The sequence below is a fragment of the Hyperoodon ampullatus genome, assembly GCF_949752795.1.
Source record: "Hyperoodon ampullatus genome assembly, chromosome: 16".
Taxonomy (NCBI): Eukaryota; Metazoa; Chordata; class Mammalia; order Artiodactyla; family Ziphiidae; genus Hyperoodon; species Hyperoodon ampullatus.
Window position 1 is genome coordinate 11292445 of NC_136929.1, and position 8235 is coordinate 11300679.

At 48.0% G+C, this 8235-nt stretch overlaps 1 protein-coding gene across 1 annotated transcript in view; it reads right to left on the reverse strand.

Annotated features, from left to right (window-relative positions):
• The window catches only part of CLYBL (citramalyl-CoA lyase), a 227471-nt gene that overhangs the window by 93041 nt on the left and 126195 nt on the right, over nt 1-8235 (reverse strand). The gene's annotated exons all lie outside the window — the stretch shown is intronic.

The following is an 8235-nucleotide window of genomic DNA, read 5'->3' on the forward strand; positions in this document are numbered from 1 at the left end:
TGAGAAGCCCGCGCACCACAACGAAGAGTAGCTCCCACTCGACACAACTAAAGAAAGCCCGTGCACAGCAACAAAGACCCAATGCAGACAAAAATAAATAAGTAAATAAAAGATTTTTCTGCTTCTGCACAGTTTTTTCCTATTTTGCACATTTACCAGAAAAAGCATCACTCTTTAAAAAAAATCCTTTTATAATAGGCTTAAAACAAACCAATAAAATCACCTGAAAGGTCTCAAGTGGCAGCATAATATGGTGGAGAGTATAAGAACCACCTATATGAGATTGTTGATATCTAACCATTTTGGCCTACAAAAATGCTAATTTTATGTGGTTCACGCCAATATTGTGACTGTCAGTCAGAAGATGGGGTGAGAAGCAAGCAAGAAATGTCAACTTCCTCTTAGGTGAGAAGCAACATAATAGCTATCTCATACAGGGGAGAGCTCACCACAGGCAGTAAAGCAGTATGTACGTCCATAGCTACTATGATCATCTGACACCTGTCACCCACGTGTGATGCTGGTCCGTGTAGACCAGCATCAGGAATCTTGTTGGACACAAGTGTCCTCAACTAGCTCACAAGCTCGCCGAAGGAGGGGAAGTCTTACGTCTCCCCCACGTTGCTTATCACAGGGTCTTGAGGACAAGAGCACAGAATTCCTGTTACCTTGTTACCCAACCAACGCCAGCTGTCGAGAAGTGGGTATGTAAGACCGATCTGCAGCCACACTGTCCTTAGTCTTCTCGGGCAAGAGTCAGGCTTTAGTGGTGATTACAGGCAGGAGGTCATTTTTATTCCCTCTCTCCTTTGCCATCCTGGAAGCTTTAACCCAACCCATGGCCTGGTGCTTCTCCTTTGTTTATCTCCTCCGTCTTGTACATACAGATGACGTCCTCGTTTGGGGCCTCGTTCACCTTCACCGAGATGACTGCGGAAACCTCTGATTTATCCTCACTGCCTCCTCCTCGTTCTCTTGTTCATACATTCAGTGAGCACTCAGGAAGCATGCACTGGGTGACCTGAGCAGGGTCTCCACTAGCACACCTGGCAGGTCCCTTTCTGCAAATTAGAAAAAGGTGTCCCCTCGAGCCTGCCAGCAGGTGGAAGGGCAAAGAGGTGCCGCCTGCTCCTGAGGGGGCAACTTTGATGCGTACAGGAAAGCTGAAGCTCAGCCCCACGTGTGGCCTCTGTAGGCACCCTGATCAGGGTACACCCCGTACAACCAACCACATGAGATGGCCCTGACCGGCACTGTGCTTAGCACTGCGGGGAGGCGGCCCAAAAGATACAGGTCAAGTCCAGAAGGTCCAGGGAGGAACACCCAGAGGATGGCCTGCAAGCAGCTCAGGAAGGCTAAAGGTCTGCACAGAATGAAGCTGCAGGGAGAAAGATCAAAGGCAGCAAGACTGTTTGGAATAATAAGGAGGAGAAGGTGTAGGGGGGTTTGGGCTTCAGGTCCTGTTGCAGACTCTGAGGTCCCCGAGGGGGCTGTCACTGGGCAGATGGCAGGAGCCCGTCGTGGCTTCCCCAAGCCTCCCTCCTCCCGTACTGCTGGCGTGTCCTCTCCTTCCCCCATCTCCGGCTGTTTCAAAATCTGTTCCCTACTGGAGTTGTGTTCAGCACTGACTACTGCGTATGAATACAATTGCAGTAGGTGCAAGATCTAACTTATTTTATTTTATCTTACATATTTGGAGTTAGGGCCTCTTGATAGTCAACATGTAAATATATTCAAACAGTATGCAAAACAGGGGCGTAAGATGAGTTGAAAAAAATCTGGTAGCCTTATGGTGAGTTCTCTCTACAGAGGGACTTTTTTTTAGATAAGACATCCCTTGGCAGGTCCAGGGGCTCTTCTGGCTGGAGGGGGGTCCCTCCTGGCCTTGTTTGGGTCTTCTCCCTTTCCTCCTCCACCTGATACTATTTATTAACCATTTATTCCACAAGAGGCGGAGCTAGTCCCTAATACTGCTGGGGTTCTCCACCTGGGATTCAATATCACCACCACCTGGGGAGCTTTTAAAACTTGTCAATTCTGGACCCCACCCAGTGCAATCAAATTAAATTCACTGGTAATAGGGCCCAGGCTCAGTATATATATATATATATATATATATATATATATATATATATTTTTAGCTCTCTAGGTTCTTGCCACTTAAGTGAGGGGTTGCTATAGACCAGCACCATTGGTCTCTTATCTGTTCTCATGTGAGACTCTCCCATGTCTCATGGGAGCACCTAACATCACCATGTGGGAAGTTGTTAGAAATGCAGAGTCTAAGGCCCCCACCCCAGTCCCACTGAATCAGAAGCTGCATATTAACAAATCTCCAGGGGACGCTTATCTCATGAAAGTCTGAGAATGCTGTTCTAGGCTGACTCAAACTCAGGGGCATAGTGGAATCACCTGGGGAGCTTTCAAATATGCTGATGCTGAAGCTCAGTCACAGAAATTCTGAAGTCATTGGCCTAGGGCAAGGCTGAGGCTCTGGAACTTAAAAGCCCTCCAGGTGATTCAGATGTATAGCCAAGTTGAAGGACCACTGTACTAGATGATCCCAATGTGTAGCCATTGCCCTAATGCAGGAAATTTTGCTCCAACGAAAACTTCTCTTAAGTGAGCCATGTGTTACTATTATATACAAGTAGATGCTACGAAAGTAATAATAAAGTCATAACTGAAAATGCAGCAAACTTGGAAAAAAAATCCATGTTTAAGGAAAAGTCTTTCTGATAAAAAAACTGACAAACTGCTAACAATATTTGAAATAGCAGCAATAATTAACTAAGCTAACGTCCATTTGAGGATCTGCCATTTGATATGTGACTTCTCATCCAAGCTAGTGGTTTCTTTACTTAGCTGATAGCTAGTACAGAGGTCTCTACTTTGGCTGCACATTACAATCACCTGGAGAACTGAGAAAAAGAAAAAAACCTCAGGCCACACTCCAGCCCAATTAAATCAGAGCCTTGTGGTGAGTCGCAGGCATCAGTGAGACTTCAAGTCTCACTGCAAGCTTCAAGGGAGACTCCAAGGTGCAGCCAAGGATGAGAACCTCTGCACCATGGTTTCAAAGTACCACCGAAGTGTCTTACTGGTCCTAGAAAGGATCTGGGATTGCTGGACTTTAAAAGTTGCCAGCACGTAATCCTACCATATTTAGGCGGGGAGCTGGGTACCAATTATGCAACATCCCACTAATGAAGTGACTGGGAATGATAACTTTGAGAGGGACGGCAGTTTTCCCTGCTTGGAAGCCATGATGCTGTACGTGCCCACCCACTGAATCAGTTGCCATCATGGCAGGGCTTGGAAGTGGTGGGGAGAGGGTGAACACCAAGAAGTGCTTGCTGAGCCTGTAGTTCAAACTAGATGCTTAGATCAAGTCCATAGTGAATAGAAGGAAGTCCGCTAATTTCCAGCTGCTTGAGGGTCCACACCTCAAGCTCCCAGGAGGCAAAGTGAGCAAGGACAGGGCACGTGGAATCAAGGAAGTCCCTGCCAGTAGCAGGAACTAAGCTCTTCAGATGCTGAGAGAAGCTTGTGTGGGGAAAGCATGAGTGATGAAACTGGGGAGTATGCTGCCGGGCTCCCACTCTTTAGGAACTTTCTCTTTGTCTTCTGCAGTGAGGGATATATTGCGTTAGCCAAGAAGTTAGTTCAGGTTTTTCGTAAGATGTTACGGAGAAACCCAAACAACCTTTTGGCCAACCCAATAGCCCCAGGGCTAGAAAATGCTCTACCCTTTACCCAACTTAGTTTCTCATGACCGGTGAGCCCTGAGGTAACAAAATAGTTGCATCAGAGGAGTTTTGCTGAAGCCAGTACCAGTGTCTCAGGTTCAGGTATTACACTGCTGAATCTTATCCATTTATGTATTTTCCAAAAAGTCACATTTCCCCTTAGGTGGAGCCAGTGTAACTTAAATTTACAGCTTTCACAAAAACCACATGATCATCTCAGTAGATGTAGAAAAAAGCATTTGACAAAATCTTTTATGATTAAAACAGTCAACAAACTAGATTTGAAGGGGAACCCCCAAATCCTGAGAAAGGACTAAATTGAAGGCAGTACAAACAGAATCCCAATTTAACAAATATCAATCCGTCTAGCCTCTCGTTGGCTGAGAACTCTCCAGTGCTCCAGCAAAGTGTCCAACCTCATGCTGTTTTGCTTTTGAAGTTCTAATGAATTCATATTCCAGGAAGAGCCCTGTATAATCAGACACTTTTACAAATGCCGACCCAACTCACGGTTGGCTTACTTAACAAACCTATTTTTATTTAGGTGAAATGTGTTTATATAGCAATTGGAGTTTTAAAAATAGTAATTGGGTTTTAATGTTAACTCATATTTAGTTCTTGTTAGAAAATCTGAGAGGCTTTTCAAAATACATTGGTGAGGGACTTCCATGGTGGTGCAGCGGTTAAGAATCCGCCTGCCAATGCAGGGGACACGGGTTCGATCACTGGTCCGGGAAGACCCCACATGCTGCGGAGCAACTAAGCCCGCAAGCCACAACTACTGAGCCCACGTGCCACAACTATTGAAGCCCACGCCCATGCTCCGCAACAAGAGAAGCCACCGCAGTGAGAAGCCCGCGCACCGCAACGAAGAGTAGCTCCTGCTCGCCACAACTAGAGAAAGCCCACGTGCAGCAACGAAGACCCAACGCAGCCAAAAATAAATAAAATTTTAATATATATATACATTGGTAAGTTGGGGAAGGGATGATTTTATGTCAGCACACACAGGTCAGGAACCAGGGTGTGTTGGCTAGATGCTGCTTTCAACCCCAGATCTGATTCTAGTTTTCACTAGGTAACAAGTGATCACTAGGGGGGCAGATCCTTGGGAAAAGCACAAAGATAAACGAGTCCCTGCAATTCTCAGGCAGTGACCACTCAGCCTTTGTCAGGTGGCTGAGGCACTGAGGGGCCAGAGTCCGTGCAGAGATGGGGAGAACGTGACCACACGGAGTGGGGAGCACAGGGGGCTTGGGGTATGGATCGGCCACTGCGTGCTTCCCGTGTCCTGGGAACCACCATGTGGGGTCACACTGCTGCCTCCCTAGGAAGCAAGGGCTACAGGAACTTGGCATTAGGAGAACTTCTGTCATATTCAGTGAGAGGGGACCTAGCCCTGTTCTCAGGGGGCTGAAGTGGATTCTCCTCCAGGTCTCCCTCTCCTCCCATCTTAAGTAAGAGGTACCCTTTCCCAGGGCCTCACAGCACCAGGCACTGAGGACCTGCACCACCTCTGGTGAGGCAGCCAACAGGCACCAGCAGGGGCTGGAGTGAGACCTGCTCTCCTAAGCCTGAGGTCAGGTTCGCAGGCACCTGCATGGTCAATGCAGCCCGCTCCAGCTCCCTCCCAGGCCCCTGTGGATCCCCCCGTGGGAGGATGCCTGGGTTTGCTTATCAGGATCCTGCTGCCTGGCCTGGCTCTTGTGGTGGTTAGCATCACACTGGCTGCTACAGCACTTGGGAGCATTCCCACTGCTTAAAAACTTCTGCTCCACAGCCGTAACCCCCAAGTAGCCAACATACAAGTCTGAGTTTGCCACACCCCCCGGTGATTCACTGCTGGCCATGCCCTGTGGGGGCAGATGCTCAGCTGGGCTGGTTCCCCTGCCCTCAAGCTACCTGCCCAGATTCTACTCCTCTCCTCTGGCCCAGGCAGCTGAGGCTCCAGAGGGCCCCAGTGCAGGGTTCCACCCAAGTTACAACCAATGCAGATAGAGAAGAAGCTTGCCAGAGCCCAGGCAAACATCCAAATCCAGGGCTTGGGAAGGCAGGTGGGACTGAGGGTGGAGGCCTCAGCTGATCTCTCTTCACAAGCAGCAGAGCTCTCTGAAGCCAAGGCCAGGTGGTATATGCTGTACAAGGTCCAGGGACCCTAACTGAGGACTCCACATCTTAGCCTTGATGCTGATACTTGGCTCTGAGATGCTCTTGCCTCACCCATGGATGACCCTCAGCCAGCACCATATTCTGGAGGGCTCAGATGGAAACAGGGAAGGTCAAGGAGCTTCCAAGTTGTTCCCCTTGTCACATTCATGCTATCACTCCATAAACAAAAATGTATTGACCCTGTAAGTTCTGGGCCTAATACTTTTTTTGAATTATCTAAATGGCAGTCCAGACTTAACCAAGTGCAGAAAAGAACTTGATTCAGGGGCTTCCCTGGTGGCGTAGTGGTTGAGAGTCAGCCTGCTGATGCAGGGGACACGGGTTCATGCCCTGGTCCAGGAGGATCCCACATGCCGCGGAGCGGCTGGGCCCGTGAGCCATGGCCGCTGAGCCTGCACGTCCGGAGCCTGTGCTCCGCAACGGGAGAGGCCACGACAGTGAGAGGACCGCGTACCGCAAAAAAAAAAAAAAAAAAAAAAACCCCATAGAACTTGATTCAGGACTTTTCATCATGTCACTCTTAAATTCAAAACTGAGTTGAAAAGCAATTGTAACTACAATAATGATTTAGGCAGCACAATTAATTCTAAATCATTTTAGTACATAATACCATGATGATTAATTTTACGTGCCAACTTGGCCAGGCCACAAGGTGCCCAGATATTTGGCAAAACATTATTCTAGGTGTGTCTGTGAAGATATATCTGGATGAGATTAACATATGAATCAGCAGACTGAGCAAAGCAGACTGCCTTCCCTAATGTGGGTGGGCCTCATCCAATCAGTGGAAGATACCAAGTAGGCCAATTCTCCCCTGAGTAAAAAAGGAACTCCTCCTGCCTGACAGCCTTCCAGATTTTCCTGCCTTGAGACTTGAACTGAAACATTGGTTCTTCCTGGTTCTCAAGCTTGCCAGCCTTTGGACTGGAACTTATACCAATAGCTCTCCTGGGTCCCCAGCTTCCTGACTGCAGCTCTTGGGACTTGTCGGCCTCCATAATCATGTGGGTCTTATTGTCCTTATACTACATCTCATATATATCTCACACGCACACGCACACACACACACACACATAGACATACCCTACTGGTTCTGTTTCTCTGGAGAACCCTGATGAAGACAATGCCTATACATTACTCACTAGATAGTCAACACATGTCAGTGCCTAGATGCGTGCTCTCCACACACCTCCGCACCGCATCTCCCCATCCTGACCCAACACGGGTGTATGCGTAGCTCTCAGCACCATGCTGCCCAGAACATACAGTGACTGGACCCGAGAGCGGAATGAAGGAAAGGATGGACTCAGGGCTAGATGGGCGGTGGGCTGGCAAGCATTTAAGGAGAGAGGGCCACATATGTCCATTAGCCTCTGTCCTCAGAGGGCTAAAAGGGATAGTGGGCGTGATCATGGTTATGCTCTTCACAGACTTCCCCAGACTGTCTTCACAAAGGGTTGTACTAACTTATTTTGCCACCAGCGGGGCATGAGGGTGCCTAGCTGGCCATGTGCTCATGCACAGCCCTTTGCACTCTTTACATCAGGGTTTTGGACATTCCAGGAAAAGAGGCATGATATAGTGAGTGAAGGTGGCCATGGAAAGGGGCTGGAGATCTGGAACGCTGGGTAAAGGTTTATAACGGCCTTATTTGAGCAATGATGAAACAATCTATGGATCATGTTAAACCTTCAAGAACAGTATTTCCCACCTTAAGCTGATCTGTATTCTATCATTTTACACCTCTGCTGGTCAAATATTTTTTTTTACTGTGGTAAAATACATATAACATAAAATTTACCATTTTAACCACTTTTTTTTTTTTTTTTTTTTTTTTTTGCAGTACGCGGGCCTCTCACTGCTGTGGCCTCTCCAGCTGCGGAGCACAGGCTCCGGACGCACAGGCTCGGCCATGGCTCACGGGCCCAGCCGCTCCGCGGCATGTGGGATTCTCCTGAACCGGGGCACGAACCCACGTCCCCTGCATCGGCAGGCCGACTCTCAACCACTGCGCCACCAGGGGAGCCCCATTTTAACCATTTTTAAGCATACGATTCAGTGGCATTAAATACATCCCCACTGTTGTGTAACCATCACCACCATCCATCTCCAGAACTTTTCATCAACCTGCCCATTCCCTCTCCCCCCAGCCCCTGGAAACCACTATTCTATTGTACTTTCTGTCCCTATGAATTTGAATGCCCTAGGTACCACATGTAAGTGAGATCATACAGTATTTGTCCTTTTGTGACTGGCTTATTTCACTTAGCATCATGTTCACAAGGTTTATCCATGTTGTAGCACGTGTGAGATTCTC